This window comes from Gossypium raimondii, chromosome 12 (genome assembly GCF_025698545.1).
Source record: "Gossypium raimondii isolate GPD5lz chromosome 12, ASM2569854v1, whole genome shotgun sequence".
NCBI lineage: Eukaryota > Viridiplantae > Streptophyta > Magnoliopsida > Malvales > Malvaceae > Gossypium > Gossypium raimondii.
In genome coordinates this window covers 28562345-28583679 of record NC_068576.1, presented here as the reverse complement: position 1 = coordinate 28583679, position 21335 = coordinate 28562345, and the positions used below count along the sequence as shown (strand labels likewise).

The 21335-nt window shown below is 34.1% G+C and overlaps 1 non-coding gene and 1 pseudogene across 1 annotated transcript; one reads left to right on the top strand and one right to left on the bottom strand.

Annotated features, from left to right (window-relative positions):
- Positions 1 to 4108: 4108 nt before the first annotated feature.
- LOC105762092 (cytochrome P450 77A3-like) lies at positions 4109 to 6199 on the top strand (annotated as a pseudogene).
- Positions 6200 to 14781: 8582 nt separating this feature from the next.
- LOC128035796 (small nucleolar RNA R71) lies at positions 14782 to 14888 on the bottom strand. Its single transcript, XR_008192345.1, has one exon. It is a non-coding gene; the product is annotated as a small nucleolar RNA R71 (small nucleolar RNA).
- Positions 14889 to 21335: the final 6447 nt, after the last annotated feature.

Here is a 21335-nt window from a genome sequence, read left to right as displayed (position 1 = left end):
TTTGGCTCAGGCCCGACCCGAATTCACTAAATGACAAAAAAATCTATTTTTTTAATGTTATTTTCTTATTGTTTTCTTCCTATTTTGCTACCATTTTACTATTATGTTGCTACTATTATGTTGTTATTGTTTGGATATTCTATAAAACTTATTTTATTGTTAATTTTGATATTATTTTAAAGGCATTTGTTAATTTTGTTATTATTTTAGAGGCATTTGCTTGTTAAGTTGTATTTATCTTAGTGTTATTTAAGTCTACATATTTTTTAAAATTTATTTTCAATTTGCTGGGAAATATTTATTTTGATGTTTTTAGTATTTTTGATGTATTATATGTATTTAAAAAGTATATACAAAATTAATATGGGCGGGCTAGCTCGGGCTTGGGTTTTATCATTTTTATCCGGGCTGGGCTTGAGCAAAATTTTAGGCCCATTTTTCAGGCAAGGCCAGGCACAGGCTAGTAAATGGGTCTGAATTTTTAGTTGATCCCGGCCCAGTCCACCCCATGAGCACCTCTAGTTGGGTATACGACTTCTATAGTATGTAGCGTCATTCATAATAGTGGAATTCATAACCTGAGACATGGGTAATTGATATCCTCTTATTGGCATTACATGATTGATAAAAAGTAAACGTGGTCACGGGTCGTCCGTCTCTGTGATGAATGGCTTAATTATTATTTGATAGTAATTGATTTTTCATGAAGGAAGATGTAATGGTTACATGAGATAAAATAGAATCATATTGGGAGAACAAATATTATCCCAAAGATATTAAGGATATCCTATTAGGGTAATAGACTTTATGACAAGGTTATTGGACGAGCACCGATCAAGTTACTTTCGTAGTGGTATGCTGTTAAGGAGAGCTTAATCACGATACTATAGTGGAATAACTTCGTGACTAAATGAGTTTTCAATTAATAGGCGAAAAGATGAAACTTAATTATAAATCATTTGAGCCCTAATAGTATATGTCTAATCGGTCATTCTGCTAGCTTGTTGAAACAAAAAACTGAATTGCATGTTGAATCAAATGAACATAAATGTATAGAAATGGTGAAAATGGATAAATGAGAAATATTTGGAAATGATTATTTCTCTAAAATGAAAATGAAAATGAAAATAGAGAAATGAAATTATTTGAAAATGAATGTGGTTTTCTCAAAATGAAAAAGAAAATGAAAATGACTTAAAAATGAATTTATATTTTCAAATTAAATGAAATTTGAAAATGAAAATAAATCATTTTGTCATAGTAAACCTATTGAATCTAAAAATATTAAATATAATTTCTCATAGATTCTTTTACGATAAACTTGTAATGATTTTAACGAATTAAAATTTGGTTAAGAAGATTATTTTATTAGAAATAAATTGAGATGTTTATTTTGAGAAATAAAAAAAATAAATATCAGATTGGATCGAATTATAGAATACTAGATTAAAAGTTCAAGAAATATTTGTAATTGGACCCGATATGGGAGAGGCTCAAAAGTCCCTCATGTTAGAGGGAGGGATGACAAACCTTAGTATTATTAATTAGGGTTGTCGCCCCCTATATTTTTAGTTAGACTAGGAATTCATTTTTCTAATTGAAATAAATTTCTACAATATAATAAGGGTTTTACTTCTTCTTCTTATAAAAAGATGGTACCGGTAAGGTAAAATACAAAGTTTAAGATATTGTTACTCTGCCTAAAAATAGTGAGAGTTTGTTCTCAAGTATTAAATTTATTTTCTGAAATAACAATTATGTCAGTTTCTATTGAGAAGAGATATTTCGTTTCCACACTATTTCTTATTCTATATTTGATTCAAATTGTTCGAGCCCATACTCGAAATAGTTTGTGATACGAGGATAGCGGAGAAAATCGTTCGATTGAAAGTAAAATAACAACAAGGATTCGTCTAGTTGAAAACATAGTTGCGATTTCGGTAAAGAGTTTATTTCTATATATATCACAAATCGGCTCGATTTTTAAATTTTTATTTTTTGCTGTGTAAGAACACTGTTTTTACTGGATTTTTTCCAACACATTTTGCCAAAAATAGGGACAATGTCGTGATCTTGAGCCCTGAGGTCACGACTTAAGGCCGACAATGAGTGACGTCGCAATGTTGATATACCTGAAGTCGCGACATGACTCACTGAGATGATGATGTCGTGACGTGAAAATCTTGAAGCTGCGATGTCAATCCGATACTATTAAAACTTTATAATTTTGCCCTAATTCATGTGCAGGTTAGCAAAAGAGCTTTCACAAGCTCGTGTGGTACCTAAAAATAGTTGTGTAGCTTAAAATGAATGTGATTTATATTTACCGGCATTTGCGAATGATTGTATAATGTTTATGTGACGTTAGTTCCACCAGTAATGATCGTGACATACCATAACTTGAACCTCGCGATTGCGTCAAATATGGGGGTGTTACAAACCAATACTTACTTTCATTTTACTTTGCGTGCAAAAATCATTGAAGACAATATACAATGAGTATTAATGTAACTTATGAGTAATTTTATTAAACCAATCTGTTCGAAAAAATATAAGTATATAAGCGAATATACTACATTTAAGACACCAGATTCAACGAGTAAATCCCTACTTTGATTATGGTATATTTAAGTCCCTCATTCATCATCAGATTAGCATGAGAGATTTCATAAGCCCATTTATAACCCATATTTGATTAAATAATGTAGATAAATGAGTTTGGAACTTAATAAATTGATATTTGAAATATAATAGAATTGTAATTGTTTTGACAATAAATGTGATATTTCATGTCTCGAATCTCACAATCAAAGTCGGGAATGAGATATTATATCTTCCAAGGAGACTTGCATAATACCTTTATCTCATATGAAGCATTCGAGAACTTTGAAAGTTAACGGTTTACGGTTAGAATTAATATAAAACAACATAAAACAAGAAAAGCGAGATTGGTTAGCACAAATCGAAAGCAATGACTTTCTCCTTCCGTCTCGTTTTCGACGATTCAATGATTTCCTTGGCTACAATCAATATCTGAACAATGCGTTAAATCAGTACAAACAATTGCACAGCAAAAACACCAAATTTAAGCATGATATGGGCCTAACCGAAAACCCTACTCCTTAAGGCTTTATGAACCGAAATTTGCATAACTTGAATTCTACTTAATCAAAATCGATTTCCTTAGTGGAAATACACCCTAGAGACTTGAATTCATTCAAAACTCACTAAAAACTCTGAATCTAATGTTATTTTCTTCTTCTTCTTCGAGTTCTCGCTCGCTCAACGACGGTGAAACACGCAATTCAAGCCAAACCTCCATTTTAACTTGATTTTCGATTAACCAAATATATTCTAAAATTATTCTTATAAAAAATATAATCCAAAAACAAAAACAAAAACAAATCGAGGCTCTCATTTTCAAAAACGAAAATTACTCAGAAATAAGGGGAAATAGAGAATAAATAGAAAAACGTGTTTAATGATCAAAATTCATAGTTTGATGATAGAAATCACTTACAATTTATGAAACCTTGTTAGAAAACCAGAGAATTGTTGAAAACCCGTAAAATAATTTTAAAGAGAATTTTTTAGAAGGTTTTAGATAGTTTGCGTGAAAATACAGAAGAGAGGTTGTTTTCCCCCTTTGTTCCACAAAATGGTTTATTTGCTAAAACGTCCGAGGTGGAATTACCACTTAAGGACTTGCTTTGATCAAATTCATAATTTTTGAAAAACCCCACATTGTTCACACTAATTTTACTAACTTTTTAATTTAGTCCTAACTCTAAATTGCTGAAATCAACTCTCTATAAATTATCTAATGACAAATACCCATAATTAATCTTTAATTCACCTACATACCAAATTCTGAAAAAGCTCAATTTAAGAATTTAGTCCGAAAATTAAATTTTTCAAGCTGACTGAAATTTGAATTGTTATATAATTTCTTCACAATCTTAGCATATTTGAACCCACGTTTTCTTACTCTAACTGAAATTTGAATTGTTTCTTCACAATCTTAGCATATTTGAACCTAGATTTTCTTGCACTAACCATTATTTTGATGTGAAATATAAAACTGTACTTTCTAATAAGTGGTATTTCAATGTTATTTTCATCCTTTAATACCAATTACCTAAAAACCGTTGGTGGAAAGCTTTCCTGAGGCAGTTTTAATTGAACCCCCCTACAATTTCATGCTCTTCTCATTTTAATACGCCCTTAACCCCAAATATCATCTCTCACTAATCAACAAAAGCTACTTTCTTTCACTATTTTACTTGCAATTCATTGCCTTTTTATGCCATCTCTTCTTCACATTTGTCGGGTTCTGTCTTTCATGTCTGGTTCTCTTTCTTTATCGTAAATCTCAATCCAAACATCTCAAGCTCCCTCCGGAACTTACTATTTGGTCTATTGTTGGTAATCTTTTCCAGGTTGCTCGCTCCGGCAAGCCTTTCTTTCAATACGTCGACGATCTTCGCCGTAAATATGGGTCGACTTTCACTCTCAGGATGGGGACTCGAATGATGATTATACTCAGCGACGCCATGCTTTGCCATGAAGCTTTCATCGAAAACGGTTCTATATTCGCCAGCGGACCCTGAGAAAATCCCACTCGAAACATCTTTAGTTGCAACAAGTTCACCGTAAATAGCGTCGTTTACGACCCTGAGTGGCGGTCTCTGAGACGAAACTTGGTTCAAAACATGCTAAGTTCAAGTAGGATTAAAGATTTTCACAGTAGTAGAAGTCAAGCTGTGGATAAACTCATAGATCGTCTTCGAGCTGAAGCTAAGGCCAATGGCGGCATTGTTTCGGTGTTGAAAAGTGCTTGTTTCATTGTGCTTTATATACTCTTAGGGATGTGTTTCGGGATTGAAATGGATGAAGAAACTGTTGAGAAAATGGATCCAATAACGAAAAATGTTCTTATTACACTAGATACAAGAATCAACGATTTTCTTCCCATTTTAAGGCCCGTTATTGGCGAGCAACGCAAGCGAGCACTCCAAGTTCGTAAACAGCAAGTCCATGCTGTTGTGTTATGTTTTTGTTAAAGTGCATGCAGGCTATTTGCATGTTGCAGCGCTTGTGCATGCTGCATTAACAAGTTTTTTTTGTTTAGTTACATTGTAATTAAATTAGTTGAAAATGAACAAGCTCATAAAAGCTTGAAATGTTTAGATAGTTGAATGGCTAGTTTAGGTGGCTTGTTTATGTGCACAAGCAATGTTTTTCAAATTACTAGGCTACTTAATGGTAGTAGGCAGTATTTAATGATGTATTTGGTTATAAATATATAGTCCTTTCTAGTTGAATTAATGAGCAAAATGAGCTATCAGCCATAAACTCCTTTGCTGCAAGATTGTGAGCAAATAAAAATATTTCACTTGTTCTATGTCCTAATAACCCCAACAATATCATTTTGTTCATCCGACAGCGTCGAGTAGCTCTTAGGAATCCAGGATCAAATAAATCCGCAATTCCATTTTCGTATCTCTACACCCTATTTTATCTCAAAGTTAAGGAAGAAACTCAGCACCATCCAACTCAGAGTTGGTCTCACTTTGCTCCGAGTTCATCAATGCCGGAACTAATACCACCGCGACTGTACTTGAATGGGGCATTGCTCAGCTGATTCACAATCCAGATATTCAATCTAAACTGTTTGATGAAATCAAAAGTACAGTTGGTGATCGAACAGTGGAGGAGAAAGTTGTTGAAGAAATGAAGTATTTACAAGCGATAGTGAAAGTAATTACGAAAGCACCCACCAACCTACTTTTTACCAACTCATGTAGCGACTGAGGCAACAACTGTGGGTGTTTTCAACATCCCCATTGATCCAAATCAAGAGATTTTCTTCCCTGGGATTACTGAAGATCCCAAAATCTGGTCTAACCCAGAAAAGTTCAACCCTGCAGATAGATTCTATTTAGGGAAAGAAGATGCAGATATAACAGGTGTAACAATGGTGAAAATGAAACCATTTGGTGCTGGGACGAGGATTTGTCCTGGATTAACAATGGCCACTGTTCATATTCACCTAATGTTGGCAAGAATGGTTCAGCAAATTGAACGGACTTCTTATCCCCCTAATTCTAACATTGATTTTAGTGGGAAATTCGAGTTTACTGTGGTGATGAGTAATACCTTAAAAGTAAGGATCAAGCCAATGGGTGGTATTAGGTAAAAAGGAAATCGAAATCATAAAATATTAATATGTACTTATATCTTATAAGAGATCATCAAACAAAGATGTTAAAGTGTACCATATTAGGCATTTAATTATGGTCTAGACATGTATTTGATAGCGTTGTATATTATTGTTATTTCAAGTGGTTTGGTTACTCGTGTAATAATATAAGAGTTGACTGAGTCTTAACTCGGTTAATATCGTCATTGTTACTTCAGTAGGAGGTTGTGGTTTGAGCATGCTTATGCATGTTTATCCTCTATTTAAAAGTTCATGTGGGATTATGGATAGTTCTAAGCATTGTATAAAAAAACAACATAAAGAAAAAAGTTACTTATTACAATACATATTACAATAGTTATATATAAATAAGGAATAGTTAATACAAATTTAAACTTGAAATTAGAAATATGAGTAAAAACTCTAGCAAAAAAATAAAAATCGAAAAAAATTTCTCATATTTTCCCAAAACAAGTCATGTGAGTGGCTAAAAGTTATCGATTAAAATTATTTTATTGCTAACTCGTATACTAAAACATGATGAAAAAGTAATACTCCTAGCAAACATAGCATTCATGTTTATCATCACTACATATAGTAAAATATTATTTACTTTATTATCCACTTGCTGTTTATGTGGGGCAACTATTGATGTTGAGTAGGGATGCCAAAACTCAAATCGCCCAATGGATTTTGAACCAATCCTTTCTAAATGGAACGTTTTTTTTTTAAAAAAGTGGATAAAGGGCAGGGCTGGATGAATTTTTTTCTTTTGGATAGTGGGTATGAAGCGATTATGGTAATTGTTTAACCCTATAACATCCCATACCCAACCTCACTACTAGATCCGAGCTACGGGATGCCACATTCGTTGTCGAAACAACTACGATTCAATTTACCTTTTTATATATGCTATTAACAAATTTATTCAATCTCAATATGATGTTCATCATTTTCGAGTCTTATACGAGCTTATGAAAGCTCTTTTGCTAACTCGAAGTCAAATTAGGACTAAATTATAAAGTTTGCAAAATATCAAGTTGACGTAGTGACTTCGGGAGTTCCTTGTCACGACACAACTTAGTAACTTGGTCTTATCGCGACGTTCAGGAGCTGACGTCATGACATGACTGCCTGTTTTCAAAATGATCTAATTTGGCACCTATTCAAATTTACGTAAACATACAAACCAATCCTTCTATTCACTAAAGTAAGAAAAAAATACCAATCATATACTGATTTCTAAGCATTTTACACCATTTATATTTGTACAATGCATCAAACACCACTTTTATTTGTTACCAATGACATATTCCACATACCAACTATTAGCTATATAATACCAATTCAATTAATCCACCTAAAATCATTTATGCATATCAACTTCATTTAAATATCAATAATCTCAAAGCTTAACATGAACAATACCGTTATGCCATATCTTGCTAACCATTATTAGCTAAAATTCAACATGATTGCATTATGCAAAAACCGACTCAACCTAGGTACATGTCATATATTTAACAAAACGAGACTATAAAAATATTGTTGAGTCGAGGATTGCTGTCTGGATGCTGGAATCACTTCTCGTAACCTCGAAATATACATGTACCTGCGCACAAAATAAACAAACCATGCGCTGAGCGATAATGCTCAATGGTACTTTCATGATTCAAGATAACATGACATTAACATAAGCAATTTATCATAATAAGTACAAACACAATATCTACCCAATTTATATCCCTATCATGCCAAGCAATGCCATTATCAATTACATATAGGAGTATACATAAGGCAATTAGCAAATCAATCCATTCATCATTGCAATAGAATTTACAAATTCATTCTAGTTGTCAAATGCCAAACTTTATATCATTTAAACATTTCATACCATTTATGAACCATCATATATACCTTTAACATAAGTAATCTAATTCCATGATCAATAAACTGTTGAGAAATGTGCCCATATTGTAGTAAACATGTAATTGTTTTCTATGTATTTAAACGATGAATAAATAAATTTCACATTTCACTGTTATATCTTTTGTATTTATGTCTTTCATATTTTGTATGCATAGTGAAATTGTGACCAGCAAAATTTAGCTCATTGATTGTCTAAGTTCAAACTGATGATAAGTGGCATTGTAAGAACGTTTACATTGTGAGAAAACAACTTACTTTAGTAGATAATCTAAACGAGTCCGTAATCCCATAAAAGAATCAAAGTGAACATTTGATTCAAATACTGAGAAGTATTATTATGTTCTTTACAATCCAATTGAGGAGATGGCTAGTCTTGGCTATCGAAGTAGTTGACTCCACGGGTAGAGACATAGATGTATTCATAGGCATAATGATATATTGGACTAGACCCAAGATGAATTAATTTTGAGTTCGTTTTTGAATTAATTCACTTGTGACATTCATGGTGTGATTTACCTAAATCCTAAGTTAGTCACTGACCATGTGCATGTAGCTCATGTGCTTTGAAATAAATAGAGGTTTATGCTCTAAAGATGATCGAGTCGATAATCGGTATGTTGGATATATGACTTATGTGTGGCATGACTTTACTAGCAATAGTGGAATTCATAACTCAATTAAAGAGTTAATGATATGTTTTTTATTGGCATTGTGTGGATTGAGAAATATGGAACGTGGCCACGAGTTTCTTGTTCTCGAATGAGAAATTTATCATAGTCATTTGTTGACAATGATTATATTAATCATTAAGAAGACATAATGGTGACAATGAGATAAAATAAGATTGTACTGAGTGAACAGATTTAACTCAAAGGAATCACTAGAGAATTGACAATGAGACATAGTGGCCACGAGTTTCTGGACATAATTGCAATAACTAGAGCCTAATTATATATGTTCGATTGGTCTCTTCACTAGCTCAAAAAAAGCTCGATCGAACTGCATTTGAATCAGAAGAAAATTCTATGACTTTGGAAATAATTTAATTTAGTCGATTTATTCGATGTGGAATTAAATTGGGTGGTCGTAAGAATTGTTCAACTAGAGAATTTGATTAAATAATGTTCTTGAAAAATTAATTTGGAAAATCTAAATGATTTTTGGAAAAATTAATTTTGATAAAGTAAAATTATTTAATCAAATTAATTAAAATTAATATGATATTTTTGGAAATTAATTTTTAAGTCAGACAATTAGCCCAATGGGTAATTGAACTTGAAAATTGGACCTGAGATCGTAAATTGGGCTTGGGAGCCCAAAAATGAGACCAAGACCCAAAAACTGGTCGAACCAGTGGCTGGACTAGATCGATCGAGTAGTCACTACCCAAACTAAACCGATAGAAACCAAACTAGCTCGGGGTGTCAACGGCTACGACGACGACATTCTGGTGGTTGGAAAATGGTCGACGGCGGTGGGTTTTCGGTGGTTGAGTAGTGGAAGAATTACACTCCTACTAGGACTCTACCAGAGAATTTGATTTTAGATTAACTATTCAAAAAATAATATTATTTTAATATATTTAATATTAAATTAAATTTAATACTTATCTTAATAGTAATTTATTAATTTAATATTAAAGTGATTATCTTAATATTAAATTTTATTTAATGTTTTTCTTGTAGATAAATATTTTATTAATTTAATAAGATTTAGTATTAAATTTAATCTTAATTTAATAATAAAGTGATTAAGTTTTATCGTAGTTGAACTCTCTAAACTCTCCTATAAGAAGATAGTCTTGAGTCATTATTTACACAAACTTGAATTGAAGAGAAAGTTGTAGAGAAATTTTTTTTTGAAGAAATTATTTCAAAAAATTTCTAGAGATATTTTTCTTATTTACAACTTAGCTCAAAAGTTTAGAGAAATTGTGAAATTACCTCGCTTGTAACTTTTGTGGAAAATTTTCTGATTTGAAGCGAGCCTACACTCGAAAGACATGAGCTTGAGGATAGCAGAGAAGACTACTCGGTTGAAGCGCTCATCCTAGATGAACCTAAAAGGTAGAATTGTGATTAAGTGTTTATTACTTCAGATATCACAACCAAGTTCTTGTTTTGGAAAAAAAATTTAAAACTCTGCTTTTTCCCTAAATTTATTTTTCGTTGCGTTTTCCAAACTTGATTTTCCAACATAAACATCATTTAACCATTTAACTTTCATATTTAAACATGAATTCAACATCTATACACACATTCCATTGACATTAAGTCATCCAAATCTCACGATTAATCCATATCTTTACCTTTTAACTTACCATTCAATCCCTTTCTAGAGTCTACCGACATATTCGTACTCATTTCGGCCCCAGGGCTTGCTTCCAACCATTTTCATAATATCTTTTGTTTACTCTCTTTAACATGAATCACATAACATTACACATATAGTTCCATATGCATTTATCAATTCATAAACTCATAACAATTTCAAATAATTCATTTCATTACCATATTCTATTATCAATCTATTTTCGTTACATTTTCAATTTTCCAATTTCATTTATAACATTTCACCTGATAGAACCCTAGTCTAATACACGGGTAAACTACACTTCACCATGTTACTCGTCCGAGTTGAAATTACATTAGGTTACTTATCCGGGCTAAACCTATACCACATCATATCAGGTTACTCATTCATGCTAAACCTATAACATATAATGTCCGGTGATCCGCAACAAATGTTGGATTTTGTTATAACTGTTAGAGTATGCCCAAAGACCAATCATGAATGATTGTAATCACATACTCATTTTACCTTGTTTGTTAATATAAGGCATTTCCATTATTAATTTAGTTTCTTTTTCCACGTGTAAAAATAAACTGGTTAAAATAAAGTCCTAAGAATAATATGATTATTCTTAAAAAGGTCATTAGTCGAGTATTATTGTGGGCATGGACAATGATAATGAATTTAGACAAATGTGTAGTTGATTGATGATAAAGTGTTGTTATTGACATAGGGATATCAAAATCAATACATGAGTATGTGTCAGAGAACAACATACTGGACTGACCTGCCATGAGTATGTTTCTTGGATTATTATGCAATAGTCACAATATTACTCATAGTGATAACTATGTATATGATCCTAAAACTTGAGATCATCATTGTCCCAACATCGTGAGTCATATCTTTTGATATAGTCAAACGTCTACCATAACAGATTGTACTATAAAAACTGATGTGGGATATGGTTGATCAAGATAGGATTTATCCCTCCTACATAATAGGAACAATATCTTAGGCCTGTTGATGGAGCGAGACTAGAAATGCATGGCCATACTCGAATAAGTTGATATGAGATATCACACATATTTGTTTATTGTAGCCTACTCAGAAAATAAAAAATATGAGATTGGACTATACAAGTGTGACTATTTCATGACTTGTGTCCAATCTAGATATTAAGGATAAAATGATATAATACATGAAAAGATTATCAAAGAAATGTTATGTCTGATTATGACTTCTTGTAAGTTGGGTAGTAATGATGCATTGCTATATGCCACTCATTGCTTGTATTATTAGAAATGTGCTAGTATTGCTACTAATGTTATAAGACCTACAGGGTCACACCCTATGGTTAAAATGAACAAAATTGAAACACATTTGCACTACGAAAAATTAAGCTTTTAGTGACGTTTGGGTCGAAAAAGCCGCAAAGGTTGAACTTTTAACGGCGTTTGTATTGAAAAATGCCACAAATATATATCATTAGGGGCGCTGACCAAAAACGCCGTAATAAGTCGTTATATAGTTGCGTTTGTGGAAATACAACCGCAAATAGTACATATTTGTGACTTTTTATGCTACGTGCCGCAAAGGTACACTAAATGGGAGCAGTGTTAGCGACGTTTTTCCAATAAATGCCGTGAAAGGTAAAGAAATAACGTCATTTTTCCCTAAACTTTGCTAAAGGTATAACAACAATAGCAGCGTTTTCCCCATTAACGCCACGAATGTTTTTTAATTTTTATTGAAACGACGCTGTTTTGATAGCTAACTGGAAACACAAAGATTTGTATACTTTTTCATACCTAATTTTACTTAAAATCATGCATTTTTGATAGAATTTTTGTCATAAAATAATTAATTTTTATAAAATAATTAAATTGTATTAAAATTTTGAACATGTTAACTTTAGTCAATTTTACAATTATTTTTAGTGAATTTTGATTATTTTTGACAGATTCGTAAAAAGGGCGAAAATTGACCCAGCAGACATAGTTAGAAGAACAAAACCGAGAAGCAATTCGAAGTAACAAGGAAAAATAATTTCCAAGACGGACCAAATATGTGTATTAATTCATAATATATTTAATTTTAATTTATTCCCAATTTAATTTGGGCTACATAAATTAATTTTAATTAATTATGGAAAAAGGGCCCAGTTGAATCGCACTAGTTGAACCAAATTGAGCGAACCGAACCAACCACCAATTGGGCAGCCTAGAATCGTTCAAATACTGACCCAAATCAGCATTTTTATCTGATTAAATGAGCTGCAAAAAGGGCCTTGGAAGACTTCCAAATTGCATTCAAACCTCACCTTAAATTAAGGCTTTACGGATTTGCCCCAGGCTAATTTTAGCAAAGTTGAAAGTCTCAACTTTGCCATGTAGGATGGCCGGCTATGAAGAGGCTTTTTGGCTGTTAAAATTTGTTATGTCTAGCAGCCATCCTCAGCTATGTAAACCCCCCTTTCTTCCCATTCAAATAATCCATCATTCACATCTCTTCTCTCACAACTCTTCTTTCCTCTCTCACTCTTTTCTCTCATTTTCCCATTCAAAGTTCCTTTCTCTTGTGCCGATTTCTCCTCTTGGGAAAGGGGTCTTCTTCAGCCATTTTGGAGCTGAAATTGAGTGTCCATAGCAGCCTTGACCGGAGAGTACAACAAAGAAGGAAGAATGGAGCAACCTAGTCAAGCCACGAAAAACCACCAGATTTGATTCTTGTTCCTTATCTCTTTAATTTTTGTTGTTTTATGATGAACATATCTATGAAGATTTATGCTATTGGAATGGTTAATTTAATTAGCTTAGCTTGAATTTAATTCGTGTTGGGTTGATTGCATTCCGTCCTCTTGATTTGTTAAATTTATGTTTATGCTGTTATAGGCCTCGGTAAAATGTTTGATTGAGTAAAACCATGATTAAGTTATTTTTGCATTACAATTGTAAGATAACTAAAGAATTATTTATTTAAATGCATTGAAATTGTAATTAATGGACACAGTATTTAATCAGTGCATGTTTAATTCTTCTAAAGTAGCTGAAAGATTAGCATTGTATTTGGCGATACATATGCTTTGCATAGCTTGCAAGATTATTCTGATTAAATTGTTTCAAGGTAAGGATACTTTGTTACCTCACATAGTCTTTTATACGCTTATTAGGTTGAATTAATCGTTTGAATCGACATAGGAATATGCGAGAGATTGTTTAATCTAACAAGTATGTATGTGCAATAACATGTTTGTCTTTATAAATCTATTTTATCGGTCGAATTGACATAGGAATATGTACAAGAGCTGAATGGATTTTTGATTTGTAAATATGTTCATAAGTTAGTGAATTACGAGTTGTCGTGATTTATTAGTAATAAGTATAAGCATAAGTTTAATGATTCTAAGGTAAGGAAATGTAATTAATCCAACACAATTATATCATCTTGATTAAAATCAATTTTTCAAATCGTGCATTAGAACTTTATTTTATTTAATTTAATTTGTTTCTAGTTTTTAATCATTTCCCAAATCCAAATATTTTTCTTTCACCAAAGTGTTTAAACTTACTTCATAAATAATTCTTTTACAGTCTTTGTGGGTACGATAACTCGACATTTACTTGTCACTTTATTACTTGTTGCGATTATGTACACTTGCACATTTTCGTCGTTCCAAGTTTTTGGTACTGTTGCCGGGGACTGTTTTAAAAAAAGCCATTATATTTGAATCATTTTTTACATTTTGGTTTATTTATTTTCCTGTTTTAGATCTTTACTTACTTAATCTTTCTGTGATTATTTCAGGTATTTATGAGTATTGACCAGATTATTGACTTACTCCCTGTGGACTCTGAAATAGAACGAACCTTTCAACATCGAAGAAGACAAGCGAACCAGAGAAGGACTCAAGAGATAAAATTTGAGAATATGAATCAATGAAATGGAGCAAACCTTGCTCAGAATCTTATCCTTATTGTTGATGACAGGGATAGATTTTACGATAGTATGCCGTGCCGGTATTTAACAATCTTAATCCGGGTATTAAGAGACCCAAAATCGAGGCAAAACAAATCGAGTTGAAGTCAGTCATGTTCTAGATGCTTCAGACTGTGGGCCAATTTAGTGGAATGCCTACTGAAGATCCTTATCTTCACTTAAGACTATTTATGGAAGTGGGCGATTCTTTCAAGTTAGCTGGAGTACCCAAAGATGCATTACGACTGAAGCTGTTCCCATATTCACTAAGGGACAGAGCTCGTGCCTGGTTGAACTCATTGCCATGGATCTCTATTTCTACATGGCAAGAGTTAGCCGAGAGATTCCTCATGAAGTATTTCCCACCGAGCAAGAATGCCAAGTTGAGGAATGAAATCACTGCCTTCCAACAAATGGATGATGAGTCCCTATATGAGGCATGGGAAAGGTACAAAGAGTTATTATGAAAGTGCCCTCATCATGGAATCCCATATTGCATTCAACTTAAGACATTCTGTAATTGTCTAAACGCTCATACGAGGATGGTAGTGGATGCCTCGGCTAATGGTGCTCTCCTTTCTAAGTCTTATAATGAGGCTTATGAAATCATTGAGAGGATTGCCAGCAACAATTATCAATAGCCAACCAATCGAGCATTGTCAAGAAGATGAGTCGCTGGAATACATGAAGTGGACGCTCTCACTTCACTCGCATCTCAGGTATCTTCAATATCCTCAATGCTTAAGAATCTTACCACTAATGGGTTTAACATTTTTGCAGCCCAACCAACTAACCAATTTGAGAATATAGCCTGTGTGATTGTGAGGAAGGACATTTGTTTGAAGAATGTCCATCGAACCCCAAATCCGTATATTACATGGGTAACCAAAACCAAAACTAAAACCGAGGGAGGCAAGGACTGCAATCCAACTTTTATGACTCATCGTGGCGAAATCACCCGAATTTTTCCTAGAGTAAACAAGGGGTTGGAACCAGTAACACTTACGCCTAACCTAGACCAACTCAGCCGCCTAGTTTCCCCCAACAAGTTTAGAAACCAACCCAAGCGGAACCACCCAATAGCTTAGAGAATCTATTGAAGTCATACATGGCGAAAAACGATGCCACTCTAAGAAATTTGGAAAATCAAATGGGCCAGCTTGCTACCGAACTCAAGAACTGACCACAAGGTGCTCTACCTAGTGACACAGAGAATTTGAGAAATCTGGGGAAAGAACATTGTAAAGCGTTGACATTGAGGAGTGGAAAGACAGTAGAGCCCAACACTGTCGAAGTTGAAAAAGATCCAGCTGACGCTCAAAATTCAGAAGAAGTTCAACCAAGTGTTGAAATTCTAGTTTCACCAGAACCAGAATCTACAAAACCCAACAAAGTAACCTAAAGACCAGCTAATTCTTATCAACTAATAATGTTGTTAGATGCAGAATTGCCGCCAAAGACGAATCAACCAGAATCAGTCCTAGTAATGAAACCACCACCACCCTACCCTCAAAGTCTTCAAAAACAAAATCAGGAGATTCAATTAAAGAAGTTCCTTGACGTACTCAAGCAACTTCACATCAACATCTCGTTGTTTGAAGCACTTGAACAAATGCCGAACTACGTCAAGTTCATGAAAGATATATTGTCTAAGAAACGAAGACTTGGAGAATTTGAGACGGTAGTTCTAACAAAGGAATGCAGTGCATATCTTCAAGACAAACTACCTCCCAAAATTGAAGGATCCTGGATGTTTTACCATACCGTGCAACATTGGTGCAACATATTGTGGTAAGGCATTATGTGACTTAGGTGAAAGTATCAACTTGATGCCTATGTCAATATTTAGGAAGCTAGGGATAGGAGAAGTTAGACTAATTATAGTTATGCTTCAACTAGTAGATTGATCCTTAGCACATCCAGAAGGAAAAATCAAGGACGTATTGGTACGCGTCGATAAGTTTATCTTTCCTGCTGACTTTGTAATTCTAGGTTTTGAAGTAGACAAAGAAGTACCAATCATCCTAGGAAGGTCGTTCCTAGCAACTGGAAGGACCCTTATTGATGTACAGAAGGGTGAGCTTACTATGCATGTTCAGGATGATCAGGTAACGTTTAACGTTTTTAAGTCTATGCGATTTCTTGACACAATGGATGATTGCTCTGCAGTGTTCGATTTAGAGGATTTAATAGTGGAGAAGGAACTCAACTGTGTTGAGGACCCACTGGAAAGAATTTTGACATTGGATCCTTCAAATGATGAAGAGAAGGATGAATACTTACTTAGTTTTGCTAAAAGCTAATCAAATGAAATTTAATCCGTAATCCCGTTTTAAATCTTTGGAGTTAGAAAAGAGGGACTATTCCCAACCAAAAGCGTCGATCGAGGAGCCATCTAAATTAGAACTCAAGGTATAACCTTCTTATTAAAAATACATTTATTTAGGTAACGCTTCTACTATGCCTGCGATTGTTTCGGCATAATTAACCACTAAGCAAGAAGAGATACTTATCTTAGTTTTGAAACAATTCAAGAAGGTCATCGAATGGACCATAGCCGATATTCATGGTATTAGTCCATCTGTATGCATGCACAAGATTATCTTGGAAGATGGAAAAAAAGGGACGATCGATGGACAATGGAGACTGAACCCCATCTTGAAGGATGTAGTAAAAAAAGAGATCATCAAGTGGTTAGATGCGGGTATCATCTATCCCATCTCAGACTGTTCATGGGTAAGCTCGGTCTAGTGCGTGCCAAAAAAAAGAGGTATCACGATCATAGAGAACAAGAACAATGAGTTGATACCGACTAGAATAGTTACAGGATGGAGAATCTGCATCGATTATCGGAAGCTAAACAAGGCGACTAGGAAAGATCACTTTCCTTTGCTGTTCTTGGACCAGATGCTGGATAGACTCACAGGATGAGATTACTACTATTTTCGATGGATACTTAGGGTATAATCAGATTATAGTAGCACCAGAAGATCAACACAAAATGACATTCACCTGCCCGTATGGTACATTTGCATTTAGACGCATGCCATTTGGTTTATGTAATGGACCTGCTACATTTCAAAGATGTATGATGTCTATTTTTACTGACATGGTTGAGAAATATTTGGATGTTTTTATGGACGATTTTTCGGTATTCGGAGATACTTACGATGATTGCTTAGCCAATCTAACTAAGGTACTAAGGTAATGCGAAGAAACGAATCTTGTACTGAACTGGGAAAAGTGCTATTTTATGGTATGAGAAGGAGTTGTTCTAGGGCATCGGATAACGAGACATGGGATTGAGGTAGACAATGAAAAGGTAGATTTTATTGAGAGACTCCCACCTCCAACATCTGTAAAGGGTGAGAAGAGCTTTTTGGGCCACGCTGGTTTTTATCGAAGATTTATCAAGGACTTCTCCAAAGTTACTAAACCCTTATTAAAATTATTAAAGAAGGACTTTATATTCAAGTTTGATGAGGAATGCTTAAAAGCCTTCAACGATTTGAAGAGTCAATTAGCCACGGCACCCATAATCGTCACACCAGACTGATATTTGCCATTTGAATTGAAGTGTGACGCAAGTGACTTCGCAATTGGAGCTGTCTTGGGCCAGCGAAGGAAAAAAGTTTTTCATCCCATCTACTACACAAGTCGAACCCTAATAGGATCTCAACTGAATTATACGGTAACAGAAAAAGAGTTACTTGCTATTGTGTTTGCTTTCGACAAGTTTTGATATTATTTGGTAGGTACCAAAGTGACTGTCTATACGGACCACTTGATAATTAAGTATTTACTTGCGAAGAAAGACGCTAAGCCGAGGCTGATCCGATGGGTACTTCTACTTCAATAGTTCGATCTAGAAATTCACGATCGAAAGGGACGAAAATCAAGTAGTAGATCACTTGTCCAGATTGGAGCCACAAGAAGGAAATTCTCCTCTTATACCAATTCAGGAGACGTTTCCAGACGAACATATCTTGAAGGTAAATCATGTCCATAATACCCATTAGTTTGCTGATATTGCTAACTATTTAGCTTGTGGTTTGATGCCAATTGATAGGACGTATCAACAAAGGAAAAAGTTTCTTCACAATGTGAAGTACTATTTTTGGGAAGAGCCATATGTGTTTAAAAAGTGTGAAGATGAGATGATTAGGAGATGCGTGGCAGAAGATGAAATACGAAGATTTTATACCACTGTCACTCAGCTCCAAGTGGGGGACACTTCGAAGGTACACGTATAGTGGCCAAAGTATTGCAAGCCGAATTTTTTTGGCCAACACTATTCAAGGATGTATATGCTTACATGAAGAGCTATGATCGATGTCAAAGGGTTGGAAATGTCACTAACAGAAATGAGATGCCTCGAACAAACATCATTAAGGTAAAGTTGTTCGATGTATGGGGTATTGAATTTCTTGGTCCTTTTCCTCCGTCTTGCGGTCATAAGTACATACTAGTAGCAGTATACTATGTGTCTAAGTGGGTGGAGGCTGAGGCATATTCGACAAACGATGCTAAGGTTGTGATGAAGTTTCTGCAGAAGCATGTGTTCACAAGGTTTGGAACCCCAAGAGCTATCATCAGTGATGAAGGATCCCACTTTGTGAACAAGTGGTTAAAATGGTTATTAGACAAGCACGGAGTGAAACACAAGGTTGCAACAGCTTACCATCCGCAGACAAATGGGCAAGCTGAACTGGAAAATAAGGAGATCAAAGGCATACTTGAGAAGCTAGCCTGCCCGAACCGACGAGATTGGTCCATAATATTAGATGATGCTTTATGGGCTTACAGAACAATATACAAGACACCGTTAGGGATGTCACCCTATAGGTTGGTCTTTGGGAAAGCCTGCCATCTACCATTAGAGTTAGAGCACAAAGCTTACTGGGCTCTTCAATAGCTTAATTTGGATCCTAAGCTTGCGAAAGAGAAACGGATGTTCCAAATCAATGATTTAGAAGAGTTCCGAATGTTTTCATATGAAAATGCCAAATTACTTAAAGAAAGACTTAAGAAATGGCATGACAACCACATTCGAGTTCGAGAATTTGAAGCAGGTCAGCAAGTCTTGTTGTTCAATTCCGGATTGAAGTTCTTTCCAGGTAAGCTAAAATCACATTGGTCCGGTCTATTTACGATTCAACACGTCTATCCATATGGAGTTGTTGAACTCCAAGGTAAGGGAGGTAATTTCCAAGTCAATGTTTAGCGTTTGAAACATTACTACGGAGAAAAACCTAAACGGGATCAAATCTTGTTCAGTTTATCATATATTTAAATTTTTTTATTTTTAATAAATTATTTAAGGTATATTTTTGGGTTTATTATGTTTAAATAAATTCTGTTTAGGAGATTGGAACTTAAGCAAGACCGCTTGTGACCTCTCCAATCTTCCTGGGAATTGATTTTTACGTAATTTTCTGAGAAATTATTCCTTGAATGACAAGATAAATTTTTAATTTTTCAAATAAAAGGGTCAAATTGTGATCCAAGTTTTCAATTACAACTCAATTTCAAATTTTCATTAAGTCTAGGGTCTTAATTGAATTATTTTTAAAATTTGGTTGCTAATTTCATAAATAATATAAATTAGGTGCCTCTTCTTGTAAATATTTCCAAAAGGCATCTAAAATAAATATTTTTAATATATATATTTATATAAATATGATAAACTTTAATATATAATTATATCTCTTATAATTTATATATTATTTTTATCAACTTAGCGTAGAATTAGGATTAGTTTAATTTTAATCATATTTTATTCTTGTTTTAATAATTTAATAGCAATTGATAATTTCATTATTAATTGTTGTTAACTTTGAGTAGGACTAGACTTAGAATATTTAAATTATTAAATTTCTCTAAGAATTCTACTCTAATTCCTACTTCTCCCACTATAAATTCCACCCTTACTTCCCCCTATTCATTCATCACTCAAAACCCCAAAGCACCAAATCCCTTAAGTGCCGCAAGCCTCAATCGCACATTACTTGGCTAGCAGCCTCAACACGCCACACGCCCCAGCCCCAGCAATCGCTTAGGTCATGTTCTGCTCTTGTGCGCCACACTTGCGCACGTCCCAGTGCATCAGGCCTGCTTGCCGAAGGTCCTGTACACTACTGCTTGCGTGCAACCCCTGCTGCGTGTTGCTGCCCGCTTCGCACCCATTCGCCCGCACACCTAGTATCCTTCCAACACTTCTGCAGCACACAGCTTCACCCATCCTTAGCCAAATCCTCTAATCTACCTTAATTCGACCTCTTTTGCTTTTAATTTAAAAAAAAAGATGGTAAGACCGAATTTTCTCTTGAATTTTAATTTTATTCAATTATTTAATTTTTCAAATCGTTGAACTATTAATAATTTTTATTAATTAAATTTTTGAGAAAATAAATTTTCCCATTTTATGTTCAGGTTAATCATGCCTCCCAAGAGAACTTGTGCCTCCGCCAAAATCGATGAAACACAAAATAAGTTCCACTGTGAAGAAGCCAAATTAAGATACGAAAGTATCTTCAAAAATCAACAAATGCATCCAGAGAAAGGCTTCACATTGAAGGAAAGCAACTACAGAGACTTTATGGCACGTATTCGCCAAGTTACTGAAGCCCTCAATTGGGAATTATTTTGTGAAAAGAGACCAAGTGTGGATGAGGAACTAGTTCGTGAATTCTATGCGAATTTAACCTCAAGCAAATTGACCAAAGTTCCAGTTCGTGAAATCAAGGTACCAATAAATTCAAATGCTATTAATGAGTTCTTTGAATTACCTGATTTCGAAAATGATGAATATTCTTCTTTGTTGAGCAACATGAAGCCTGAAAATTTGTAAAAAATTCTCGAGGAACTCACAGTTCCAGGTTCTAAGTGGACTGTGTCAAAGCAAGGAATCCACACGTGTCGAAAAGAATATTTG